Source organism: Podarcis melisellensis (genome assembly GCF_964234715.1).
Source record: "Podarcis melisellensis genome assembly, chromosome: 17".
Taxonomy (NCBI): domain Eukaryota; kingdom Metazoa; phylum Chordata; class Lepidosauria; order Squamata; family Lacertidae; genus Podarcis; species Podarcis melisellensis.
In genome coordinates, this window is record NC_138534.1 from 32,238,964 (window position 1) to 32,266,574 (window position 27,611).

Consider the following 27,611-nt stretch of genomic DNA (forward strand, 5'->3'; position numbering starts at 1 on the left):
CAAAGGGAGTGAAATTGTGTTGTCTTTATTCCATCATCTGGAGGCCTAATCAACAGGTTGTCACCTGGCCTGTGGTCCATTAAAGATCTAGCAAATTTTAATCAAGTTCAAACAAACAAAAGGCTCACAGTTTCACTTAAAGGGAAAAATAGTCTTCATGTATATTTCATATGGATTCTATTGCATTGCAAACTCATGTTCATTCTGGGGAAAGGGATGAAATTGTTGCTAATTTGCCTTCAAGGCATTCTTTTAGGGAGCAAATTATTTATTCAGCACCACAGCCAATGAACATCTGCTCTCCAAACACCTGTGTTCAATACTGCTAGATGGCTGCAACTATATTGTGGAACTTGCTGGGCATGGAGCATGAAACTCATGGGATGCAATCACAATAATGTCTGGTAACTCAGGTGGAGTCAAGGGGGGACAGAACCTAGTAGTGGTGAAGGCAGAGGATGGCCCCAGGCAGTTCAAGAGAAGAGCCTCTTTGTGCCAGGAATGGAGCAGGTGGCAAAAAGCTATCTCAAAATAGTCTGCTCATGTGATTTGGCTTTTCACACTGGCCAGGATAGGGGGCTGTCAGACATGAGGAGGCAGTTTAGCCCTTCCCTAAAAGCGTAATGGTTCCAACAAAAACCACCTCTCTGAAGCTGCTGTTTCTCCCCATCTAGTTTGGCTCTGACCTGAATTCTGAGAATTGTCTCCTGAGGACTGAAGAAAGATGGAGGAGCTTACCTCTAACTAATAATGAGAGTGAAGGAGATGTGACAGGCTGGTAGCAGGCCTCTCCCTTTTGTTTTCTACTGTGATCTCACTTAGCTCTAAGAACCTCTGGAGATGGCCATAGTAGCTGAGATTAGACATCTCCCGCCTCCTCAGTATAACTTCAAGGCAAGCTCCTCCAGGCAACTTCCCTTAGCAGTCAGGAGGGAGCCTTCTGAATTCTTAAAAGACTGAGCAAAGCTGCTTTTCAAATGGTGAGGCTTACATGGAGCCAAACTATCTTCTCTTCAGAACTTAACACATTGTGGTGAAACTATGGGAAGTGTCCCACTTCAGATTATAGGTGGGCGATTGCATGACTGAAAACTCCTCCTCCAAAAATAAACATCAAACCCTTCTGTGCATAGAAAACTAGGATATCTGTGAGGAGGCTATGCTGGAATTCTCTTGGACGTTTGGTTTTCTACGTGCAGGGGGAAGATTTAAAAAACAAATCTGAGGTATTTTCCATCATGCAGTATCTTGCCTGCAATCGAACCGTTTTATCTCATGATTAGGTAGATCTTTCTAGAAAGCTTTCAAAGCCCAAGAGCCTGTGGCAAGGTGTCACCAAGGGGAGGATCAAAAGGCACACTTCTCACTTAGAACAAACTCTACAAGTTTTGGTCAGAGGTTTTATTGTTCTCAGGGGGCCATGAATGTGGAGGTGTGTGTAGCTGGTACAAAAGCCCCTGTTCTCCGGTGGAGCCCCAAAAGTCCCTGGACACGAGCGATGAAGCCACAGCTGCTTCTCAGAAGGCTATCATGAAGCACAAGTAGATGTTCATGTTGTCCTCATCCATTACCATTGCTAAGACTTCGGGCTCTATGTCACGCATAAAAAAAACAGCATGACACTGGCTGTGTTCAGAGAGACGGCTAAGTCCAGCAACATGTCCTTCACGGCCGCGTTCCCCAGCAGTTGGGAGTCCTCGCTCTCAGCCATGTCGATCACCTCCATGCCTTCCCCTGTTGATGAAGCCACAAATGTTTCTTCCATCTTCCCCCCGCCTTAAACATAAAGGGAATCAAAAATCTATTTTCTATGATTCTCACTCTTTCATTCACTGCTGACACTCCATTCTGCCCCTTCCCCTGAATTGTGTTTACATTCCCCTCTTAGGCTAAATCTAGACATATAGTTTAAAAACCGGTGTGAAAATGCTTTTTAAAGAAACGTTCTAAAATATATATTGAATTTCCCATTCCCATCGCCAACTAGTGTCACATTTGTATCGTGCACTTAAAACACCCTTAAAACATTATATTCGAGTCCCTTCGTTTATCCTGACACTACCTCTAGCAAATTTGCATTGAGTTTTCATGAGAACCAGGTTTTCCTGAGAAAGTGGTTGTTTCAAGAGGAATGGAAATGTTTTGCAACACACGCACATGCATGCTACTTTTGGTGCATTTGATATGGCTATTTGCAGACGTGTCTCTCAGACTGTTGCTGCTTCACCGCTGGAGGCTGATGTTGAGGAAATAATTCTCCCTGCTGTGCCACATTGTACTGGCAGTTTCATTGCTCTCCCGCACTGCACAGAAAGCCTTTTGTCCAATCCAGCTGCAGTCAATGCACATGTATGCATGCCTATCTGAAAGCAATGCAGTGTGCGCTGATGGCACCCATGGTTCAATGCACAAGGTGAATGCGCTCCCTCTTCCCCACCACATTGAAACCTCTCCAAACAATTTTGTGCCCCCTTGCAAACAGCCGTGAAAAAAATTATTTTATGGACACAAAAATTGCACCGCACCCTACTTCTGCCTATTTAGTTTTCTATGCATTCTAGCAATTGCCAGTTACTGAGGAACCACTGAATGCATCTCACAAAATCCTGGGGCACAGGAGAAATTCTGGGGCACAGAGTTCATACTTCACAATGGCTGCCCATTTCTAGGTAACGGGTGAGCAATCTGTCTTTAACGAAAGCATGACTGCCACAATCAATCTCCTGGAGGATTTATGGACAAGCCTGGGGTTCTCATAGATAGATCCTGGCTTTTGAAACCCACTGCCCGGGAAACAAGCCTGCACAACTTGTGACTCACATACCCTCCAACATTCCTCAGATGAAAATAGGGACATTTCTCACTCCCCTGCAACTGACCCTTCTCGATCCCCCAATTTTTGCCGTTCCCCCCACAGAGGATTTCCTATCAGAAGAAGGGCAAGTGCCACCATCACTAGGCCAACAGGACACAGCACACACACCCTCCAACATCCTGAGAAAATCCCTTCATCCCAATTTTATTCCCAGGGCAGAGTTCCCTGGGAGGAGGGATTGTGAATCGCATCGGGGTCTCCTAGCAACTCTCAGCACACTTAACAAACTGGGGTTCCAGGATTCTTTGAGGAATCCACGACTGTTTAAAGAGATATGACCCTGCTTTAACAGCACATCCTGCTTCCAGGTTCAGCACAGGGCAAGCTATTGCAGATGGTGGGTGGCGCTGTGGTCTAAACCACTGAGCCTCTTGGGCTTGCCGATCAGAAGGTCGGCGGTTCGAATCCCCGCGACAGGGTGAGCTCCCGTTGCTCAGTCCCAGTTCCTGCCAACCTAGCAGTTCGAAAGCACACCAGTGCACGTAGATAAATAGGTACCACTGTGGCGGGAAGGTAAACAGCGTTTCTGTGCACTCTGGCTTCTGTCACAGTGTCCCGTTGCACCAGAAGCAGTTTAGTCATGCTGGCCACATGACCCTGAAAGCTGTCTGTGGACAAGCGCTGGCTCCTTCAGCCTGAAAGCGAGATGAGTCACCTTTGACTGGACTTAACTGTCCAGGGGTCCTTTACCTATTAATATATGAAGACAGCTGGTGGGGGGAGGGGGACATTCCACATTCGTGGTGTGGGGTTTTTAGGCACAGGTTTTCACTCTCACTGTTGCCATCTTCCTACTGCTATGTCACCACCTTCTGTCTGTTTTGCCTCCGTTCCTGACACCACTGATTTCTCAGGTTGCTATGCCCTGTGGCTCTATCATATTACTTACCTCCTCCCTGTCTCTTGTCCATGGTTGCTTGGAGGACAGCTTGACTGATGAAGCCATCAGAGTAAACCAGGAAGTGGGTTGTGAAGAGCACAGCCAACAGGCCGATGGTACCCTCCAGGGACACCATTGGGACCAGATCACCCTTTCTCCACCTCTACCATTTGAAAGGACAGGAGACACCCCTCCTCATGGACCCCCTTGAGTTAATGAAGCACTGTGTCAGGTTTCTCACTCCTGAACAGGGCTCATGACATCACCAGACCTTTGTGACATAATACGAGCTCACACACTTCTTCTGCATGCCTCCGGTGAGCAGGATCACAAAGGGAAGGGGACAACAAATAATGAAAACGCAGTTGTCTTTGAACAGAGAAAATCTCAGAACAAAGAATGGGGCTGAGGTTTGGGCCAGGAAGACAACTGGCTGATGTTTATTATATGTAGATACCAATCCAACAGGAAGAGATCCAACATTTCTCTGACGAAAATAGGGGCACCCTATTCAATTGATATTAATATTATTATAAATAGCCTGTCCATCTGACTGGGTTGCCCAACAGATTGGGTGGCTTCCAACAGATATAAAAACATAATAAAGCATTAAACATTAAAAAACATCCCTATACAGGGCTGCCTTCAGATGTCTAAAGGTTGTGTAGATACTTATCTCCTTGGTTCGGGGGTGGCATAACTCCATACCTTCCAGCATTTCACTGATGAAAATAGAGATGTCCTGAGGAAAAGTGCGGCATTCCAGGATCAAACCAGGAACTGGGATGGCTTCTGTAAATCCAGGACTGTCCCTGGAAAATAGGGACACTTGGAGGGTCTGCGTTCTTATTAAATTTTCAAAAACATGGAACTACAGCTGAACAACGGCACACATCTTGTTGATGCAGCTCCTGAAATCTCATAGAAAACTTAATGTAATCATTCTGCTTCTCATGTCAGGAAGGTCATCCCTCTACTAAATATGGCCACAACTAGAAGGCAGGGTTGCTCCCTGTAGTATTGCCATCTCTCAAAATTAAATAATCTGGGGAGGTGGCGGTGGCGGTGGCAGCTGTTCGTTTCCATGGGACTTGTGGAGGAAAGCATCTAGTTAGATGGTACCCATCGGGACTTTGAAAGACAAACACTTATTCACTAAGATAGCCTCCAGATGGTGCTCTAACATAGTAGATATGTCAGCCCTGGGAAAGGAGACTATCAGCAAGTGAATCAATACAGTACTGCTTTTTATTTACGTCTGACAGGCACCTCCTCTGTGATGCCTTGTTGCAGAGCATCATCTTTATTTTTTTCGTGTCATCCCAGGCGGAAAAAGATCTTGCATGATCTAGCCTAGGTCCTCTACTAAGCCTGTAGCCTAGGAAGGACTACATAGCTCAGAGGTAGAGCATCTGCTTTGCATGTAGAAGGCCAGGGTTCAATCCCTCAGCAACCTCAGTTAGGGCTGGGGAATTCCTCCCCCCCCCCGAAACGCAGACAATCCACTGTGAACCAGTGTAGACTAGACAATACTGAGCCAAACAACCAATAGACAGGAGCCGCAAGGTACACTTTGACAAAATTAGTTGAAAAACCCTCAAGACCACAAACAGGGTGGGAAGCTTCTCCAAGAGCCCATTTTTGGGCTAACAAACACTAGCCACAGTAGTTGTTGTTGTTTAGTCATTTAGTGGTGTCCGACTCTTCGTGACCCCCTGGACCAGAGCACGCCAGGCACTCCTGTCTTACACTGCCTCCCGCAGTTTGGTCAAACTCATGCTGGTAGCTTCAAGAACACTGTCCAACCATCTCGTCCTCTGGCGTCCTCTTCTCCTTGTGCCCTCCATCTTTCCCAACATCAGGGTCTTTTCCAGGGAGTCTTCTCATGAGGTGGCCTCATTGGAGTCTCAGCTTCAGGATCTGTCCTTCCAGTGAGCACTCAGGGCTGTTTTCCTTCAGAATGGATAGGTTGGATCTTCTTGCAGTCCATGGGACTCTCAAGAGTCTCCTCCAGCACCATAATTCAAAAGCATACATAAATAACCTTTTTTTTTTTTTGACACCTGGTGATTCCCAAGTCAATACTCATAGCTTCTGAAAAATGCAAGCCTTCTTCCTTCAGTTGTGGTAACATTAACCTTGCAGTTTCAAGCATATTAGCATTTTACTTGGTTGACATGACACCAGGTCTCTGGCTGACAGCTGCCCATCTCTGGAGGCTTCTCATACAACTCCTGTAAACAGGAGCAACATTGGAAGGGGCAGGGTAATTTTGAGTATCCCTCACACCAACTATTAGTTCCTTCCATTCCTGTCACATTCATAGTACAATATGGAGCAGGGGTGCCAATTTGAATAAAAAAAAATTGGGGGGGGCAGGTAAACCCCATCCTGCATAATTGATCACAAGATACAGTGTGCACACACTATTTGAATGGGAATGCCCATCAACTTTTGGGGAGGCAGCCCCCTCAAATATTTTATTGGGGAGATGGTGAAGGCACCTTGGCCACTATGATATGGAGCCAGGTGGCACAAGTCCGTATTCCAAAAAACTCTTAACTTCCTTTCAGTAGGGAAAAAAATAGTGAAATGAGGGTATCTTAAAATGGAGGACAAGCAAGGATCCCTTGACCAGAAAGGATTTGTGCGGTAGGTTACTCAGTGCTCTAGGGGAGAGGGAAATTGTATTGGTTGGCTAAAATACAGCTCAGCTAACAGGAATATTTCGCTTCCAATTCCTAATTCAACCCCATATTTTCTAAAAATCCACAGGGTTTTTGCAGTTTGGTTTTCTGGCTTCCCCAAAAGACATCAGGCAGACATCACCTGGGTTGATTTAGGAGGACTCTGAGAGACATAAATATCAGAAAGAGACTATTCGGGTGATCTGGAAATCCTGATCTGGCTATCCAGATATCAAGGAACACAGAGGCCAGGAGAGTATCCGACACAGATGTTGCTGATTACAATTCCCATTATCCTAGACCTTTGGCAATGCTGGCTGGAGCTAATGGGACTTATAGTCCAAAGGATGGAAAGCACCACTGTTGGTTATAGGCTTATTAGCTGCACAGGAGGACGGGATTCTTGTGCCTTTAATAGCAGAGAAAATGGAGACGATTTTAGCAAGGGGAGGAAGAGTTTGGATTTCATATCCCACTTTATCACTACCTGAAGGAGTCTTAAAGCGGCTAACGTTCTCCTTTCCCTTCCTCCCCCACAACAAACACTCTGTGAGGTGAGTGAGGCTTAGAGACTTCAGAGAAGTGTGACTAGCCCAAGGTCACCCAGCAGCTGCATGTGGAGGAGCGGAGACGCGAGCCTGGTTCACCAGATTACGAGTCTACTGCTCTTAACCACGACACCACACTGGCTCTCCAATTCCACTGGAATTGGTCTCATCCCTTCAAAACAGGCACAGGCAAACTCTGGCCCTCCAGATGTTTTGGACTATTCCCATCACCCCTAGCCAACAGGACCAGTAGTCAGGGATGATGGGAATTGTAGTCCCAAACATCTGGAGGGCTGGAGTTTGCCTATGCCTGCTCCAAAACAACCTGCAGATGCTACAGTTCCCTCTTCTGTTCAACTATAAAAGGCATAGGAGCCTAGTTTTCATTTGAAGGTGGCCACTTTGCAAGCAATCCTGTTTGGCTTCTAGAACTTCTCCAGATTTCAGGGCCAGCTTTTTCCCTCTTAATATCCGAAATGAGGTGTGTGCAGATGAGGCAGATGGGTTAATGCTCCCCCCGCCAGGACAAACAAGGAGTCACATGAGCCTGTCGCCTAACGCAGTTCTCCGGTCCAGCGGAGCACAGAAGAGGTTATCGGCGTCCGCATCAAAACACTGTCCCCATAGAGCTCCTTGGGTGTAAGCTCATTCCCAAGAGTGGGCGTGAAGACCCCCAGGCAAGAAGGAGCCAGTGAAGGGAAGAAGCAATTTGGAATGAAAGATCCTAATCAGCCTGCTTGCTAATCGGTGCCCAAGACTTGGCTCCTCACAAAGGAGGAGGGGATTAGGCCAAGGAAAGACCTTTTCCACTTGCAGGGCAGGACTTGGGCAGAGAAGAGCATGGAGGACAAAGGAAGGGCAGGCAGAGAATTGCAGAGTTGGAAGGGATTCAATCATCTAGTCCAACCCCTTGCAACCCAGCGCTGGGACAAAAGAGATCGTAGAAAAATCACAGGCAAAGCTATTCTGTGACTAAAGATAAAGGAAAAGGAGCCCTGGATGGCTGAGTCCAGTCAAAGGCAACTATGGGGTTGCGGCACTCATCTCGCTTTCAGGCCGAGGGAGCTGGCTAAACCACTTCTGGCGCAATGGGACACCATGACAGAAACCAGAGCGTACGGAAACACCGTTTACCTTCCCGCTGCAGCGGTACCTATTTATCTACTTGTACTGGTGTGCTTTTGAACTGCTAGGTTGGCAGGAGCTGGGACAGAGCAATGAGAGCTCACCCCGTCATGGGGATTCAAACCGCTGACTTTCTAATCAGCAAGCCCAAGAGGCTCAATGGTTTAGACCACAGCGCCACCCGTATCTCTGTAAACTTCACCTGTGACTACAGGTTTACAGGACAGGTTTAACAGCCTCCCTAAATCCAGGAAAGCAATGTTCTGATGAACAGGGCAAGCCAGAGGTAGCAGCGCCTGGTTCCTTTGTTAAACTGGGATGGCGGAGGAGCAGGTGGGCTCCACTCCACAATGCAGGTATTATTTGATTGGAGTCCCCAGTGCAAATACCCAATTGGGTACTGTTCACATGATCTTCCCCTGCTTTTTGAGTGGGAAGAATCACCCACAACGGGCTTCCATGTGGCTTTCGTATCATTCCTGCACATCATGCTGTTGAAGTGTGCTGCCGCAGCTGAATGTACAAACCCAGGCCCCAGCAAGGAACTGTTGTCAGTCGGAAAAAGCAAAAGTTGTGTATTGTCAGGATGGATGATAGTGCGGACATGCTTAGAATTCCCCCAGCAAAAGAAATTAGAATAGCCGAAGCAGAGGAACCTTCAGCGAGTTGCCCCAAGGCTGCGAAATGAGCTGCCAAAACAGATACAATCTCTGTCAGTCTCTTTAACACACTCGAAAAACGTATTTGCTTTTAACCTTTATAAATTGCCTTTCGACTGATTGTATCCAAGGCAGTAGAGAACAGCAGCGTGAAAACAGCTTGATAGTTTAAAATGGCAGCATGTCAGAACAATTCGTTAGAATAAATATTGCAACTGAATGAAAATCTGTAAATGGAAAGGTTAGTGTTCACCACATGCTTGGAAATGTACAAAGTAGGGCACAGGTGGGCTTTTTATTTTTAAAGGGGAGCCTGTTTGCTGAGATGGTTTTGGTCTACTTTCTACCCAAATGGATCAAGCGTGCAACCTTAGTGGTTGGGGCAACCCAGTTAGATGGGTGGGGTATATAATAATAATAATAATAATAATAATAATAATAATAATAATAATAGGATAGGACACCCCTGTTTTCATAGGAGAAATGTTGGCGTGTATGCAGGAGTGGCCTGGGGTAGGGAAGGGTACACAGACATGGGCTGCTGCTGAAAATGTAATGATTTGTAGCGATTCGGCTGTTTTCTGCAATTGCCACCAAACTTACCACAACGTTCTGGAAAAAAGTACAGCACAGATAACTGGGAGTGGTGAGAGGTGCTGCCCCGCAGCATTGCGGCCGTTCTCATGTCACTGAGTACACTTTGAGGTCTCTGCGGTCATTCTTCCTGAGGCAGGCAGTCCTTCACATTTCTGCGTCTTGCTTATTACTATTATCAAGGTGTTACACACACTGTACTGCCAGAATCTATTTTTAATACCTGACCTGTGCATTCTAAGCCTTGCCAAACAGCCTGACTATTCCTTGTCTTGAGCAGAGAGCTTCGCCCCCTCCAGGCCATTGCAACATTAATGCTCTTCTTGGAGGAGGTTTGAGTTGCAGTTTAGTTGCCAAGTTTCCCTTATTTTATGCCAGAGATTACCACCTTGTATGTCCTCAGCAGGGGACGCGTGTGGTGCAGTGGGTTAAACCACAAAGCCTAGGACTTGCCAATCAGAAGGTCGGCGGTTCGAATCCCTGCGACGGGGTGAGCTCCCGTTGCTCAGTCCCTGTTCCTGCCAACCTAGCAGTTCGAAAGCACGTGAAAGTGCAAGTAGATAAATAGGTACCGCTCCGGCAGGAAGGTAAATGGCGTTTCCATGTGCTGCTCTGGTTCGCCAGAAGCGGCTTAGTCATGCTGGCCACATGACCCAGAAGCTGTACACTGGCTCCCTCGGCCAGTAAAGCAAGATGAGCGCCGCAACCCCAGAGTCGGCCACGACTGGACCTAATGGTCAGGGATCCCTTTACCTTTACCTATGTCCTCAGCAAACACTCTAATCTGCATAAAACCATTGGGGGGCTAAGAGTAATCAAGTTCTGCAAGTTAGGTTGGAGTCTATAGTAGTAAGGGGTTCTGGAGCACACAAATATATGCATGAAATCCAAACAAGAGCTGTAACACTGAAGCGTAGACTATCTCTGTTTCCAAGGCTTCAAATCTTTCCTAATAGGGAAATCACAGGCCAATGCTTTACAACACATTGATTATAATTGACAGAACCTCCAAGAACCTGATGAATTCACTTCGGGGCTGGATCTGGCCTGTAAGCAGTGCTATTCCCCCACTCCCCCCCCCAAAAAAATAGGTGCTGGTATTCTGCCCTTGTTCTCTTATATTGGCAATGGTGCTCACCTGAGAGGTGCCTTAACTGAGTTCCGGCAAGTTCCAGCTGAGAAAACCCCGCGTAGAATGTCCCTTGTTTGTTCTGTGGGATTTCTGAAGTTATGCAACCCCCGAGCCAAGGAGATAAGTAACTCGACAACCTTTAGAAAACATCTGAAGGCAGCCCTGTAGAGGGAAGTTTTTAAATGTTTAATGTTTTATTATGTTTTTATGTGTGTTGGAAGCCGCCCAGAGTGGATATGGCAACCCAGTCAGATGTGCAGGATGATGATGATGATAATAATAATAATAATAATAATAATAATAATAATAATAATAATAATAATGGACTTCCACATTTTCATTAGAAGCCCAATTCATTCTCACTCGCTCTCTTTCACATACATACACACAATTGGCCTGTCAGTATGATGTGAAGATTTATTTGTTCTACTTTACCTTTTTTGTTTTGTTTTAGTCCTGGCCCTCATCGCTCCCCGTTTGCTGTTTCTACATCTGAATTGGCTTTTACTGCTAGCTGATTCAAATTTTATTATGCAGCTTGACCATCCATGAGGTCTTCAATTTCTTCTGGCCTCAGATTAACATTGAGATGGTTATAATGGCCCTGAAAGAGAAAGTACTTGGCAATGCCGCCTCCTCCAAAACACTAATGCATGAAATCAACAAGAAATCACATCTGAGACCTCTCTCCTCGGCTGAGGCTGTGTGGTCGTTAATATATATTGAACAGGCAAAAGTGTACAAAATACGCTCCATTTTTCAAACGTAATATTTCTTCTAAATACCCTCTAGCCCTGGGGTCAGCAAACTTTTTCAGCAGGGGGCCGGTCCACTGTCCCTCAGGCCTTGTGGGGGGCCGGACTATATTTTGAAAAAAATAATGAATTCCTGTACCCCACAAATAACCCCGAGATGCATTTTAAATAAAAGGACACATTTTACTCATGTAAAAACACACTGATTCCTGGACTGTCCACAGGCTGGATTTAGAAGGCGATTGGACCGGATCCGACCCCCGGGCCTTAGGTTGCCTACCCATGCTTAGCCTAAGAGTTACACTGCTGTACCACAAAGGGCAATAAATATGAATTCTATGCATTGCTAAGCCTATTGCTCAATGTGACTCCCCTGACCATTGTGTTCTTAGGAATGTTAAGGCCCATTGGCCCTATCTAATCTGATCTAGCCTTTCTAGAATTTTATCCCTCACTCATCACAACAGTGCCTCTGTTTGGCTTTGTGCTGAGATCATTTGCCTGAGAGTCTTGCTCCAGGAAACAACATAATCTAGACGGGTTATTTTGCTGCTGCTTCATTCCAACGGTGATGACAGAATCCAAAAAAGGTGAAGTTTAGCTGGGAAATCAGAGGTCAGCCAGTTCTTGGCCTTGTTGGCCTCAGATCTTGCCGCCATGTTAACACAGAAGCTTAAGATGGCCGAAAAGAAAAAGAAATATGGGAGGAAATGCACATCGAGGAAAGAAGATGACACAGAAAGATGACACAGAACTATGCAACGAAAGTTGCATAGGCTAGCTTATATGTGCATGTGGAAATGAAGAAATGGTTACTATAATTTTAATGGAAATTCAGTTCGTCTCAAAATAAGGTGGAAGGCTCTGACCAGGCTCTGTGGTTCAGGTGATGACTGTCGATGGGCAACTTCAAGGCCTCTGCTCTCCTTACGGTTCTCTTTCTTTAAACAGGAATTGGACCAAACAGTCCACCAAATAGAGGACTTGTTCAAACAAGAAGGCTGTCCTCTGACAAATTTTGAAAAAAGGGAACTATCTGCAGAGGCATAGCAAGGTCATGTGGTAACCGGTGTGGAAATTTTTTTGTCATCCCCCAAATCGATGGCTCGGGAGTCGTGGGCGCCCAGTGCACCGAGTTTCACCCCCCTCAGCGATAACACCCCAGGGGTCCGCCCCCCGCCCCATGGAGCGATTCAGGGCTTGACATTTTGCTGTCCTGAGTCCCCGCAAGTCTCCTTCTGCTACCTTCAGGAATCTCCCCTTTACGTAACACCCTTCTTTGCTCTAAACATAGAAGGGGGGACGACGTAAGGATATAACAGAACCACACATATCTCACGATCGCCCCCCCAAAACTTGATTAAAAAGCTCTCCTCGGTGCCTCCCCCTCCCGGATGCTACTTTGGAGAGCCCCCACCACTCCATTTCGTTTATATGCTGCTTGCACATGCACCTCGACCAGAGTTGCTATAAGCTGCCATAGCTGCAACTTCTGTCTGTACCATCCTGCGATGGAAAGCAAAACCTCCTCCCCAGGGTGGGGACCGCGCTGTGCCTCCTGTCAAGCGAGGTGAGTTCGCTGGCGGCGCGAGAATATGACCTAAGGCAGAAGAAACAGAAGGCAGGTTCCGGGTGCCAAAGAGGTCACACGGAATTTCCTCCCCGGAGGTGTCTGGCTGACAAATCCGTCAAGGGAGGAAAAGGGCTGCACGGTCGAGTTTCGCTGCAAAACTGAGCGCGCAAAAATTGCATGTGCAAGCGGCAACCTGCTCCGTGTCCGCTGCCGAGTGGAGCCTCCTTCTCTCTCTTTTTCTCTCCCCAACCCCATCAAGCTGCTGCGCTCATGTTACAGAGCAGACTCGAAAGGAAAAGGGAAAAAGCATCTCCGGCACTTGACATGTCTGGCTGAACACCCAGTTCTCCGGGCACCACTGGCCAGAGGTGGAGCTACCTGCTCCGGCACCTGGAGCAGCGCACATGCTGTGCACCCAGTGGGGGCTAGCCGCCTGTGGCAAGCAACCCGGGGGGCAGTGGGGTGATATCACCCCCCTCAGGGGTGACACCTGGGGAGGACCGCATCCTCCACACACCCCTTACTCCACCAGTGACTATCTGACCCCAGAGCCATCTGAAGACAAGTTTTTATATACAGTCGTACCTTGGAAGTCAAATGGAATCCGTTCTGGAAGTCCATTTGACTTCCAAAACGTTTGGAAACCAAATTGCGGCTTCGGATTGGAAGCCGTGGAAATCCCGCCGGATGTTTGGGTTCCAAAAGAATGTTCGCAAACCGGAACAATCACTTCCAGGTTTGTGGTGTTCAGGAGCCAAAACATCCAGGTACCAAGGCGTTTGGGATCCAAGGTACAACTGTATGTTGGAAGCTGCCCAGAGTGCTGGGGCAACCCAGTAGTAAAATTATCATTATGGAATGGGACGCCCCTATTTTCCTCAGAGAAATGTTAGAGGGCATGGAACTGCTGCTCTCTGTAAAGCAGCAAACATGACTTCCCTAATCTCCCTAATCTTCATTATATATATATATTAGGCATCAGACAAAAACATTCCTCTTCAACCAGGCCTTTGCCTGATTCACATCCTACAGCCTTTTAAAATCTGTCTGTGGAAAGGGGAGTTTTTATTTTGATGTTTTGGTTTAGAAATTATTTACTTTTGTTTTAGCTTGTATTTTATTTTGTGAACCACCCTGAAATATTTTCATGAAGGGAGGTATCTAAATTTAATAAGCTAGCAAGCAAGCAAATTTTACCCAATTTTTAAAAAAAACCAAAAGCAGCTACAGACACCTGCATTTGAAGGGAAGGGAGGGTGGAAGACAGAAGAACAGCTGCTTAAGATAATGAGCACCTTGAATTAGGTGCAGAAACCAGTTGGCAACCAGTGCAGCTGTTTTAAAACAGGGGTTTATATGATATTTAAAAGGAAACCCCAGCCACTAATCTGGCTGCTGCATTTTAGACTTAAGGGGAATGTGGAGAAGAGACTGTATGAAATTTCAGGTTGGGATAGGATCCTGAGGCATGGGATGCCTTCATTTACCCTTTCGCAGTGGCGTAGCGTGGGTTGTCAGCACCCGGGGCAAGGCAAGATAGTCCCTTGCTCTCTCTCCACACCGCACCACATGCCTGGGACCCCCCCCCTCCACAGTGGGCGGTGACCCGGCGGCTCGGATCGGATTCGCACAGCCAGCACTGCAGTGAGAGAGAGTGAGCGAGCCAGGTAGGGGCAGAGAGCTGCGAGTGTGAGCGCCCCCCCCCAGATGTTGCGCCCGGTGTGGCCGGCCCCCCTGCAACCCCCACGCTACGCCACTGCCCTTGCGTTAGCCACGAGCTGGGCTGTTTAGCAGATGAACTTTGTTGATCAACACTAGGACCTCACTAACTCACAATTTGATATTTTTAAAAAAGGGCTGCAGTTTTCTTTGTACAATAAGTCAGTATGCATTGTTTTGTGGGGTGTGTGTGTGTGTGTGTGAGAGAGAGAGAGAGAGAGAGAGAGAGAGAGAGAGAGAGAGAGAGAGAGAGAGAGAGAGAGATCCTGCTCCATTCCTCTCCATTTGCCAGTGCTGGACTGTTGCTCTAGTCCACAGTTCCTTGCATAGTTAAGCAGTTTGTATGCAGCCAGCTGATGCAAGCATCCCTACATGTTTACCTATGCAACACATTATTGGCGCTGGCTTGGGGCCCCAGGGCAAGTTCTGAGAGAGGTGTGCGTGTGTTCCAAGTTCAAAACATCTGAGAAACACAGCTTTCAGCAGAACTGGGTGATAACTCTGCATGCCAGCCATTGGTTCTTCTGACTAGGTGGGGCAAGGTGGGCTGGCTGTGAAGTTGCTGACCATGTTGCGCAGGATAAACTCAGTGACACCAAAGGGTTTAGTGTGGAAAATGCCTTTGGGTCATCTGAGGATGCTCAAATGGAAACAACTACCCCCTATTATTTCTCTGCTAGGCACTGTTCCAGCCGTAGACCCTGGTGAACGTCTGATGTGACCTTGTCCACCTATTTCTGCACAGTTCGTTCGTTCGAGGTTTAGGCTCTATAGGTCTCCTCTCCCTTTAACCCTCGCATAAAAGAGACACATCTTTTCTCAAAGACCTGCATCCCTTCTATGCATTTTATCACCCTAGCTGCTCTGAGTTGGGGTCCTGTCAACAAAACGCAGAATGTGCAGTCTCAGTGAACTATAAATACAAGGTGTGACCGGAAAGTTCGGTGAATGGTCACAGAAATCGGACAGCAAGAAATATTTGAACACACATGCCTTACAGGCCCCCCCTGTAAGTACTTAATTTGTTCCGGAGATCCATACTTAACCTGAAACTGTTCTTAACCTGAAGCACCACTTTAGCTAATGGGGCCTCCTGCTGCTGCCGTGCCGCCGGAGCACGATTTCTGTTCTCATCCTGAAGCAAAGTACTTAACCCGAGGTAATATTTCTGGGTTAGAGGAGTCTGTAAACTGAAGCATATGTAACCTGAAGCGTATGTAACCTGAGGTACCACTGTACAATGCACCATTGACAACATTCGTAGAACTGTTGGTAACCTCTGGAGAAGTCCTCTTTTCACGCTGCTTTCAGTTCCCTCGTCACAGCAGCTTGGATGTGTGAAATGTGGGAAAATATGTGTCCTTTCAGTGCAGATTTCAGTTTTGGAAAAAGAAAGAAATCCTGTGGGGCCAGATGGGGAGAATATGGAGGATGGGACAACTCAGTAACCTCAGTAATGATTTCATGCAGAATATGCAATTCTTCCGCCATCATTCGGATGGACAAACGCCGATCCCGCACCAGTAACTCACAAACTCTGTTGACATTTGCCACCGTTCTGCTCATCTGCGGTCTGCCAGACTGAGGGTCATCTTCGATGGTTTGCCGCCCTTCACGGAAACACTTAAACTACTTACACACTGTCTTTTGAGTTGCAGCTTCACCTCCGTACACAATTGTGAGCATTTTGTGGGTTTCCGATGCCGATTGTACTTTGGAATTTTTCTCGCTGTCTGATTTCTGTGACCATTCACCGAACTTTCTGGTCACACCTTGTAGACAACTACAACAGCAGCAAAAAAAGTCATCAAAATGAAACTTTGATGGGTTTTCAAAAGTAAGCACGTTCAAACCCCAAGTATTCAGCAGCAGAAAGAAAGCGGGGAGGGAGAAGTTAATAAATCCTATTGATCTTGCCTGTTGTCTTTGTCCCTGGAGTTTTCTTGGCAGGGATACTGGAGTGGCTTGCCGGTTCCTGCTCCAGGTGGATCACGTTTGGTCAAAACTCTCCACTATGACCTGCCCATCTTGGGTGCCCTGCACGGCATAGCTCATAGCTTCTCTGAGTTATTCTGATCTTACTCTGAGTTACTCTGATCGCCAAAAAATTGATGCTTTTGAATTATGGTGCTGGAGGAGAATCTTGAGAGTCCCATGGACTGCAAGAAGATCAAACGCATCCATTCTGAAGGAAAACAGCCCTGAGTGCTCACTGGAAGGACAGATCCTGAAGCTGAGGCTCCAATACTTTGGCCACCTCATGAGAAGAGAAGACTCCCTGGAAAAGACCCTGATGTTGAGAAAGATGGAGGGCACAAGGAGAAGGGGACGACAGAGGACGAGATGGTTGGACAGTGTTCTCGAAGCTACCAGCATGAGTTTGACCAAACTGTGGGAGGCAGTGGAAGACAGGAGTGCCTGGCGTGCTCTGGTCCATGGGGTCATGAAGAGTCGGACACGACTAAACGACTAAACAACAACAACTAATAGTCAATAGTGAGACAGATGGACCAATTGTCTGACGATATAAAGCAACTTCCTGTGTCCCTAGTCCTATGTTTATTTCTCCAAATGAGTCTTTCAAGATCAGCAAACAATTTGCACACGGATTATGGTACTGTAAGTTTGTTAACTTGGCTATATCACGAAGACCAAGATGACAAACTTGATGGTATTGATAAAAGATCCAAATTTGGAATCTTTTAAAGAAGACTGGAAACCCCTTCTGGTCCGTATAAAAAGTTGCTTCCCATACGTGAAGATCACAGTGGGGTCCGAAGTGTATGAAAATAGCAGAATATATTAAGAAACATTTTAAAGAGGATGAAATTAGATAAGGCGGAACCTTAACCTGCAATTGTATGTAATTTGATTTATGAACATCAATTTTTGTGTTAAGTTGTGGGTGAACATATCAGACCAACACAGTGATTCTTCAAACTGCTCTTGTTTATTCCGAGGCCAGAACAGAACTGAACTGAAGAGCTCAGTCAGCCTGCTTATATAGAGCTCTAGTACAACGTTACTGTAGCAACTTTCTAAAACTATCCAATCACTGAACGTCTCTTTCGATCCTTCATTTGCATAACTATCTACAGTATCCCCCTGCATGTCCAGGATGAGAACTTCAGTACATAAGTTTGCTGAGAAGGAAGTCACTAGTTGTTGTTGAATTGGAATACAATTGTTGAGTAAACAACTTTCTATACAACGAAAATAATAAAATACTATTACAAAAAAGGAAGACCAAAATAGGTATTTATTTCAGGGAGAAGACAAAACATAATCCGAGCCTTGCTGGGCGCTAGTGTGTTGAGTAAAAAACAAAAGCCTCTTGCTTTTTAAAGCCTTGTTGTTTTGATTAGGAGAAAATGACAAATACCTGGCTTGCTCCACAAGAGGGCAGCAGTCCCCCTCTTGATGTGCTGAGTGGCTTTGTCCCACAGGACCAGAATAGTGGCATTTTGCAGGGCTGCATTCTCCAGAAACAAAACCACCTTAGAGCTGTGATCTTGTCAGTTCTCATAAGCAGGGTCAAGTAGGGGCACTTGTGTCAGAGGCACCCAGCAGTGATCTAAAAGCAGAAGGAAAATGGTGGCAATCAAACCAGCCACTAATTAGCAATTAAATTGTTCAATTTGGTTGTGTGCTTTTTGAAGTTTTATTATTTATAACTGCTTTTATGTTTGTAGTTATGTTTTTTTTCATACATTGTAAGCTGCCTTGAGCATAGTTTTCACTTTGGAAAGGCGACATACAAATAAAATGTTTGATTGATTGAATGACACATCTTGTGATGTAGTCATACCTCCGGTTAAATGTGCTTCAGGTTGAATGTTTTCAGGTTACGCTCCACAGCGACCCAGAAGTAACGTAGCATGTTACTTCCGGGTTTCGCTGCTTGCACATGCGTAGATGCTCAAAATGATGTCATAAGCATGTGCGGAAGTGGCGAATCGCAACCGCGCAGGCGCAGGCGCAGGTTGCGTTCGCTTCAGGATGTGAACGGGGCTCCAGAATGGGTCCCATTCGCTTCCAGAGGTACCACTGTACAGGGGAGAGAGGACAGCATTTACCAAACCCAGGCCACGCGTTCCCCACCCTGGATTAAAACTGGAAAGATACAAGCACACACACACCCTATGTAAACATAAAATAAGTATTTCTATTTTCTCACGTGCCGGAACAACGAGCAGGCATCCTTCTTGCAAACATCAGGACAGCCAAGTTAATGTTGTCTCCCAGCAATCCACTCTTCCATTTGCCCAGTCATTTGGGGCTCAGGAATAGGACCTTCCTTCCTTCCTTCCTTCCTTCCTTCCTTCCTTCCTTCCTTCCTTCCTTCCTTCCTTCCTTCCTTCCTTCCTTCCTTTGTAAGCTTATATCCAGGCAGCCTTTTTAAGGCACAAATCCCACATGGCAGGGTTTTTTTTTTTTAACATATAATAAAAAACACAGTCCAATAAGAAAAAAAAACAATTTAGATAGTAGCAATGCAATGTCATTTTTAAAAAAGCACAGGGCAGTTAAATATGAAGCAGCAACATAGGTTCCAGTAGAAGAAAAGGGCATACATTCTAAAACCGTTCTCTAATTTAATCTTGTTTTTTAAAAAGTCTGAAGTAGGAAAAAGCAAACGGATGGTCTGCATAACACCCCTGCTTAAAGATTTGTAGAGCCTCTCTCAGACTAATGGCAATGCTTTTCATTGTGCCCATAACTGAGAAGAGTTAAGTCACTGTTTCCCCCTAGGGCTGTGGTCTCAATGAATGAATGAATTTATTGGTCTAGTCAACAGATCTCACAATAAAACTTTTACATCAGTTCATGGGTAAAACTGGATACAAAAATATTAAATACCATTGTTATCATATAGGAAAACATTACCATATTTATTCGGGTTATTTTTTTACACGTATCTTGATTGCTATTAACAGGAATGTAGCACCACTTTTTTGTAATAACCTTATTTTTTAATCATCTTATCAGAGAGAGAGAGAAATGTAATATTCAGATGATCCTCCAGCATACAAAATGCTTACTGGATCAATCAACTCCTTCCTGAGATCTTAATAAAAGTTACAAAATAATAAGGTGCAGTTTGAGGCTTCAGTTACCTGTAAATCACAGGACCTTCACCAACTAAAATAAGATATTTCCCTAAGTCACCCATCTGAAAGAGCTGAAGGCATTGTCTTGAAACATACAACAGGGAATACTCAAGATTGGGGGCGGGGGGTCAGCCCCGTCCCCACATACTTGGGGGGGGGGGCTGAGCTGTCCAGCTCCATAGAGTTGGTGTCTATGGACACTAGCATTTGTCCTTAAGAAACTTGATTCTTCTGGTGTGATTGTGACTGGGGAGGAAAGGAAGAACGCCACTCCCCTCTGTGTGTGTCCCATTCTGCGGTCCCCATGAAACCTGCTCCTCACTGCATCTTTAAGTCTGGCCCTGTGGTCAGTCAGTCAAAGATTTATTGTTAAGCCAGTTAAATTATTACCCAACCACATCATCATTACAAGTAAATAAAAAGGAAGATTAAGTGAAACGTACACCTGCAGTCAAAATAAACATGGTTCATGTGAACACTCGGCTGATGTTTTCAGTGAACGGTCCCACTGCAAACCAGTTCAGACCTCATCACCGCCTTTGTGAAGCTGAGGCTGTTCTTATTTTCTTGTCGCCTGTTCAGCCAGTTTACAGAGATCCTTTGGGAGCGTTTAAAACAGTCTGCTTAGCTTTCATCGTGATACATAATTTGATGACCTCCACAATCTTGGCTACTTCACCCATTTGCCAATATTTAAGAAGAAGGTGGACATTCTTACTAGAGAAGCTTGCCCCCATTTATTACATTTAGATAGATTATATGATTGGTGTTGGATCAGGGCTGCCTCAAGGCCTTTTGCTGCCAGAGATGGAGCAACAAGTTGCACCCCACCACCAGGCCGAGATATACAGACTCCCCAAGCTGAGTCAAGTTATTCTCGCATCAGAGTAGGGATTAGCAAATCTGGAGAGCCAGTGTGGTGTAGTGGTTAAGAGCGGTAGTCTCGTAATCTGGGGAACCGGGTTCGTGTCTCCGCTCCTCCACATGCAGCTGCTGGGTGACCTTGGGCCAGTCACACTTCTCTGAAGTCTCTCAGCCCCACTCACCTCACAGAGTGTTTGTTGTGGGGGAGGAAGGGAAAGGAGAATGTTAGCCGTGTTGAGACTCCTTAAAGGGAGTGAAAGGCGGGATATCAAATCCAAACTCTTCTTCTCTTCTTCTTCTTCTGTCAAATTTGGTTTCTCTCCATTTCTCACCTTTCCAGTCTTAAGTTCAGTTCTCCACATTTCAGTCTGAGATTTTATTTGAAACCCTCTTTCCCCTTCAAAAAGTACAACATATCGAAGTCTAGTATAGTGGTTGTTTTGTGCCAAGACTCCATGACCTAGCAGCTCCCTTTGTAATGAAATAATTGGACCAGACAGCAGCATTTAGAGTGTTTGGGTTCAAATAGGCCACAACCTTATTGGCTACAGATGTGAGGTTTTGGCATAGGCATTGGGTGAAGCCATTTATTTAATTCCAGCCCAGCTGCTGGGAGTATATCACACCAATGGGGGGAAGAGGTCCTCTGCCTTGCATCAAATAGGGGTGCCCTTTGAGGGGTCCTTGCTGGAGGAGTTCTATGGCCCTAGCCCCTGTCTGGGCATCGGACAGAAGCAACTCCTCATGGATCACTTCATAAGGATACCCTTAACCAAGGAGGGACAGGCAGACCCCTGACCATTAGGTCCAGTCATGGCCGACTCTGAGGTTGCAGCACTCATCTCGCTTTATTGGCCAAGGGAGCTGGCGTACAGCTTCCGGGTCATGTGGCCAGCATGACTAAGCCGCTTCTGGTGAATCAGAGCAGCGCATGGAAACGCCATTTACCTTTCCGCCGGAGAGGTACCTATTTATCTACTTGCCCTTAGATGTGCTTTCGAACTCAATGCCTAATCCATGGGTAGGCAAACTAAGGCCTGGGGGCCGGATCCGGCCCAATCACCTTCTAAATCTGGCCCGTGGATGGTCCGGGAATCAGCGTGTTTTTACATGAGTAGAATGTGTGCTTTTATTTAAAATGCATCTCTTGGTTATTTGTGGGGCATAGGAATTTCCCCCTCCAAAATATAGTCCGCCCCCCCCCACAAGGTGTGAGGGACAGTGGACTGGCCCCCTGTTGAAAAAGTTTGCTGAGCCCTGAACCTCACAAAGTTGTGATGATTGCTATGAGGTAGGTGAAAACCAAGTGGCCAGTGACAATTTGCCAAGTGGAAAAATCCCTGCCGAGCCCCAAATATGGCAGCCAACAATGTCTACTGCAAGGTCTACCATGAAAGGAGGAGGAGTGCTGGGCTGGCCTCAATTTATTCCCCCGGGGGCAGACCAAAGCAATGCTTATTGGCTGGTTGGTATCGCCTCCTGGAGAAGCCCTGTACCTGCCATTAGCCTGACCAATTAAGGTAAGTGGACTTACTGTTTTGTACAATATGTACATCATGGCTTTCCCAAATATTCCTAGGAAATGCAGTTCGGTGAGGGTGCCGACTAATTACTAACCCCCACCACAGAAAGGGTGTTCTCAGGATTCCTGAGGGGCAGAGGATGGCTGTTAATTCTGCTTTAAGTTTGGCATTGGATGTTGCTGTGGTCTCTGGTTCCATCATTACCTCCCTTACATTTGCAGCTGCAGGCCTGGTGTGCTTGCTGATTCCATATCACCTGTGCAGCTATTCCAAGGGAAGAGGTTCTCAAGCTGCCCCTTTTGGAGGTGGCTGAGTTTTGACTGCCGGTCAAATGACCCCTGTGCACTCACCTGGTGCTCCAGTTAGATCTCCCAAGGTAACAATTTCTGAAGAGAGGTCAGGTAGCACCACTTGTTGTTTGACATTCCTGGGATCTTGATGCTGTGTGTTTGCTTTGCGGTCATCTCTCTTTCTAAAGGCAGTTTTTGCAGGAACTGGCTTGCTTGGTGGAATACAACTTACACAGTGGGCAGCCGTCTCTGGATTTTGACAACAGCTAAAGTCACAGGTTTCAGGCAACTTGCTTTCGGAATAGTCTTGCCAAGTCTATAGGATTGTTGAGAATTAGGGATGCGGGAGATTTGTCTGGTTTGCATTTGTACTAGCAGCTGAATGCTATAGCCACTCAACCAGCAGACCTTCAGCAGAGGATAATGCCCTATATATCTATACCATATTTTTCGCTCTATAAGACGCACCAGACCACAAGACGCACCTAGTTTTTTGAGGAGGAAAACAAGAAAAAAAAATATTCTGAATCTCAGAAGCCAGAACAGCAAGAGGGATTGCTGCGCAGTGAAAGCAGCAATCCCTCTTGCTGTTCTGGCTTCTGGGATAGCTGTGCAGCCTGCATTCGCTCCATAAGACGCACACACATTTCCCCTTACTTTTTAGGAGGGAAAAAATGAGTCTTATAGAGCAAAAAATACGGTATATCTGCTGGGGACTGGCTGGCTGAAGAGGAGTGGTGGGAGGTGACAGCTGGGGAGCCCCCTTGGGAATCCTCAGAAGGCCCAGATTCAGGGGATAGTGACGACAGGCCAGAGAGTTAAGGAGGGGGTAGGAATGGTTGGAGGCTGAAGACACAGCAGGCATGACATCAGTGAGCAAGAAGAACCAGGTGCAGAAAGCAAGGCAGTTTCACAGATGAAGCAGGGGAGGAGAGGACGGAGTCAGTGGATGCAGTCCAGGAGCTTGCCGTTCCTACTGGACTGAGCTCCCCTCTTCTCCTTGACTCCGAGGCCACGGAGAGCTTTGTATGTAGCAGAACAAAGGGCACAGAGAGTCCTCCATCATTGTAGTTTATGGCTGCTAGGGAAACGTCCAGCTGGGGAATACGAGGGTCTTAGGGAGTCATAGAGGGCGCCGACCTTCAGTCCTGGCAACTGCTCAATGGAAGCAAGTTCCATCTAAGCAGTGCTCAGCTGTAAGCCATGTTCTTGAATAAAAAATTAAAATACACTGCTGAACTCCACATCTTGTGTGCGGAGCTGCATTGGAGTCAGTGCCAACAATATAATCATATAGAAATTTTCCTTCACACCCGTGGAACACAGCAAGGGGATGGTATCAACAATATACAAAATACTGCTCTAGGATCCCACAAACCCCCTTGACATAATAAAAAAACAATGGGAGGACATAGGCTATGAAATTAACCCCACCCAATGGACTAGAATGTGGTCTAAACCTCCCTTTAAATCCATCTCAGCTAAAAGAAAAGAGCTCACCCTGAAACTCACTTACAGATTATGCCTAGCACCATGGAAACTAGCGCTGATATGCCCAGGAACCTCACCAAAATGCTGGACAGGATGCACCTCCACAGGCACATACCTCCACATGTGGTGGGAATGTCCCCAAATCCAACGCTTCTGGACATCAGTCATACAAGAAATATGCAGAATAACTAAGCAAGTATTAGAAGTCACCCCACAACTCGCCTTACTGAATGAACATCTTCCAAAATAATATTGCCCACTCACATTACAAAGAGCTCATAACCCACCTACTCTCAGCAGCCAGAAACATCATAGTCAGACTCTGGAGAGACTTGTCAGGACAGAACATGGACCAATGGTATCAAATGGTATGGGAAACAGCCTTACTAAAAAACTAACCAATAAATTGAAACTGACACGGGGACAAATAGAAGAAGACACCTTCATCCCGGTATGGTTCTGCTTTATCACATACATAGCCCAACAAGACAACAAGAAGAATCCACTGACAGCATATGAATCAATATGGCTAACCTGACCCAAAAACTACCCCTTGCACACATAAACAAATCTCACTACAGGCAACCAAAGACAAGCAACCACACCCTAGGCCACCCCCAACCTCTCTCACCACCAAGGAAATACAACAAGTGAATAGAAAGAACCCACACAAGTGACGCTGACACAAAACCCGACACATACACCAACAAGAAAACTAGAAGCTTTACCACCCTGCCCCACACATCACCCCTGCCCCTCTTTCCGCCTCTTTCCTTCCCAACCTCGGGTTACAAACACTTCGGTTACAGACTCTGCTAACCCGGAAGTAGTACCTTCCCCAGGATGAGAAGAGAAATTGTGCCGCAGCAGCAGCGGGAGGCCTCATTAGCTAAAGTGGTACCTCAGGTTAAGAACAGACCTCCAGAACGAATTAAGTTCTTAACCAGAGGTACCACTGTACTGCATGCAACACTTACGTCCTACAACAAATGAAACTGATCCATAGAAAACACAACTTGGAAAAAAGAGACAATGCAGGTATTTTTGTAAACTTAGAAATCTTTAATAAAAAATATTTTTTAAAAATAAAAATCAGCGAGGCTTAATTGTTTCACAACAAACTCTCCTGTTGATCCCAAAAGTATGTAAGTGCTGTTTTGTGATGGGGCCTCTTTGGGAAAAGTTTAAAAACCCGTATTAAAGACACATTTCAAATTAGATGGTTGAATGCCAGTTACAAACATCTGTAAATACCTTTCTCCAATAGGTCACAGGTGGTAACAGAAAAATGCTTAATCTCAGAGTTTCCTTCAGTGCATTCCTGAGTGGTGGATATTATTGCATATTAAATTATTTTGACCCTAGAGGCTTGAGAACACTTGGTCCTGAACACCAGCTGCTTGAAATTCTGGATAGTTAGCATTGCATGATGTGCAGTTACCATCTAAGAGTTTTCCTCCTGCCTGTTTTAATTGATAACTGCTTCCTGCTTTGAATCAAGGCAGCCTGGCATCTCTCTCTTTCACACGCTCCTGAATTCTCTGGTTGCTTCTGAGTAAGTCAAAGGAGATTACTATTTGATTATGACGGTGTCTTTTAATGCCAGGCATGCACAAAGTGGTTATATCCTTCTACCCAGCAGCTTCCCCCTGCTCCTGGTTTGTGATTGCAGCACCATAAACTCAGGAAACAATACAGAGAGTGTGCTAGATTCCCCCTCCCCCCCCCCGGATTTCCTGTTGGTTACAACTATGTCTGTGCCACTAGGGATGGCAAATGTGTCACTTTCAGTTTCTCTCTGTTTCCCAATCTTAATTTATTATTCTTATTATTTATTGAAATTTATATACTGCCCTATACCTGGAGGTCCCAGGGCGGTTCAAAGAAAAGATCACAGCATATATAATTAGAATAAAAACAACAACCCAATAGTCACATTTTAAAAGGGTTTGCTGTTGTTGTTGTTTAGTCATTTAGTGGTGTCCGACTCTTCGTGACCCCATGGACCAGAGCACGCCAGGCACTCCTGTCTTCCACTGCCTCCTGCAGTTTGGTCAAACTCATGCTGGTAGCTTTGAGAACACTGTCCCACCATCTCATCCTCTGTCGTCCCCTTCTCCTTGTGCCCTCAATCTTTCCCAACATCAGGGTCTTTTCCAGGGAGTCCTCTCTTCTCATGAGGTGGCCAAAGTATTGGAGCCTCAGCTTCACGATCTGTCCTTCCAGTGAGCACTCAGGGCTGATTTCCTTAAGAATGGAAAGGTTGGATCTTCTTGCAGTCCATGGGACTCTCAAGAGTCTCCTCCAGCACCATAATTCAAAAGCATCAATTCTTCGGCGATCAATCTTCTTTATGGTCCAGCTCTCAGTTCCATACATCACTACTGGGAAAACCATAGCTTTTACTATACAAACCTTTGTTGGCAAGGTCAGCTAATATAAATGTGTGCAATTTTGCCTAGTATGAAAATCATTGCAAATCTCACTATGTGCACCTCTGTACACTTTACTAGCCAAATTCAGAGAGGTGCAAATGTCAAAAGGATGACTGTGTTATGGTTCATCTCCTTTTCCATCTCCTGGTAGCTGCACTTGTCTACCAAGGTGAGTTTTCTTCTCTTACAGATGAGGCCACTGGCAGAGGGGGAATTGTGCCCCAAGATGAGTATCCTATAAAACCCAACCCTACACAGGGCGTTCGAGGATTTTAAACGGATTTCTCAAACGTGCTCAATTCATTTTTACATTTCAATCTTTATTTTCTTTTTAAATCTTTTCTATACATACCTGTCAGGCTTCAGGGAATCCGACCCCTCCCATGGTGGCAGCCAAGAAGCAGATAAACAAGAAGAATTCTTACTAGTCTTTTATTCAATATTCACAGAGATGTAGAAATGCCATCTCTCCTAGATAATGGTGTTGCTCAGAGTAAATTCCCCCCCCCCCGTCTCTCCTATTCTACGTCATCCCTGCATTGGTTGATCTGTGCTTCCTTTTTAAAAAAATTTTTTTTATCCAAAATTAAAACAAGACATATTATCCAAAAACATATCATCACCATCGCTATGGTGACTCTCATTTTAAATGCCCCTACTATATGTAGGCTATAGAAGCTGTGATATATTGCTAGGAGCAATGTTCTTAACTTTCAACAACAACAAAATAAATAATAATAATAAATAATAATAATACATATTGCTCCCTCACTTGCCACATAAAAGTATTTGGGCTCATGATCACATCTTTGTGAACATAAGTGTGCACAGAACAATTATTTAAACAATTTAACATGTACATATGGACTCTTCTTAAGAGCAGGGGGAAGTTAACTCCTTCTGCAAGAACTTGTAGCTGAGCCCGTGTCCTTTTAGTTCAGCCACAAGAAAAGAGATTTATACAGTATGTTTACTGTGTAATATTACTGTAATAAAACAAACAAAAATCCCTGGACATTTTGCCAAATTTTAAAAATCTGCCTGGACGGATATTTTAATTCTGAAAAAGAGGATGTGTCCAGGGAAAAGAGGACATATGGCAACCCTAGCTGATTATGTTTAAGATGAGCAGCTTTTTGCCCAGTCTCTACCACCCCCTCAAGTCTGAAGTGATGCAGTCCACCAGCCTACCATCTTATTCTGTGCAAGGTATAGCTCAGCTGTTACTCATGACACCGGGAGTTAAATCCCACATCTGCCAGGAAGCAATTTCCAGTAACTTCTGTTGTGAAGGAACTTCCTGCTGTGGTCAAACCTCTTTATTATTTATGCTGCAAGTCTTCCTATATC

General features: G+C 45.6%; 1 long non-coding RNA gene across 1 annotated transcript; it reads right to left on the reverse strand.

Annotated features, from left to right (window-relative positions):
- Positions 1 to 1,386: 1,386 nt before the first annotated feature.
- LOC309360321 lies at positions 1,387 to 4,221 on the reverse strand. Its single transcript, XR_014163980.1, has 2 exons — positions 3,765 to 4,221; positions 1,387 to 1,734 (listed from the first exon to the last, which is right to left on the reverse strand). It is a non-coding gene; the product is annotated as an uncharacterized lncRNA (long non-coding RNA).
- Between the last annotated feature and the right edge of the window lie 23,390 nt (positions 4,222 to 27,611).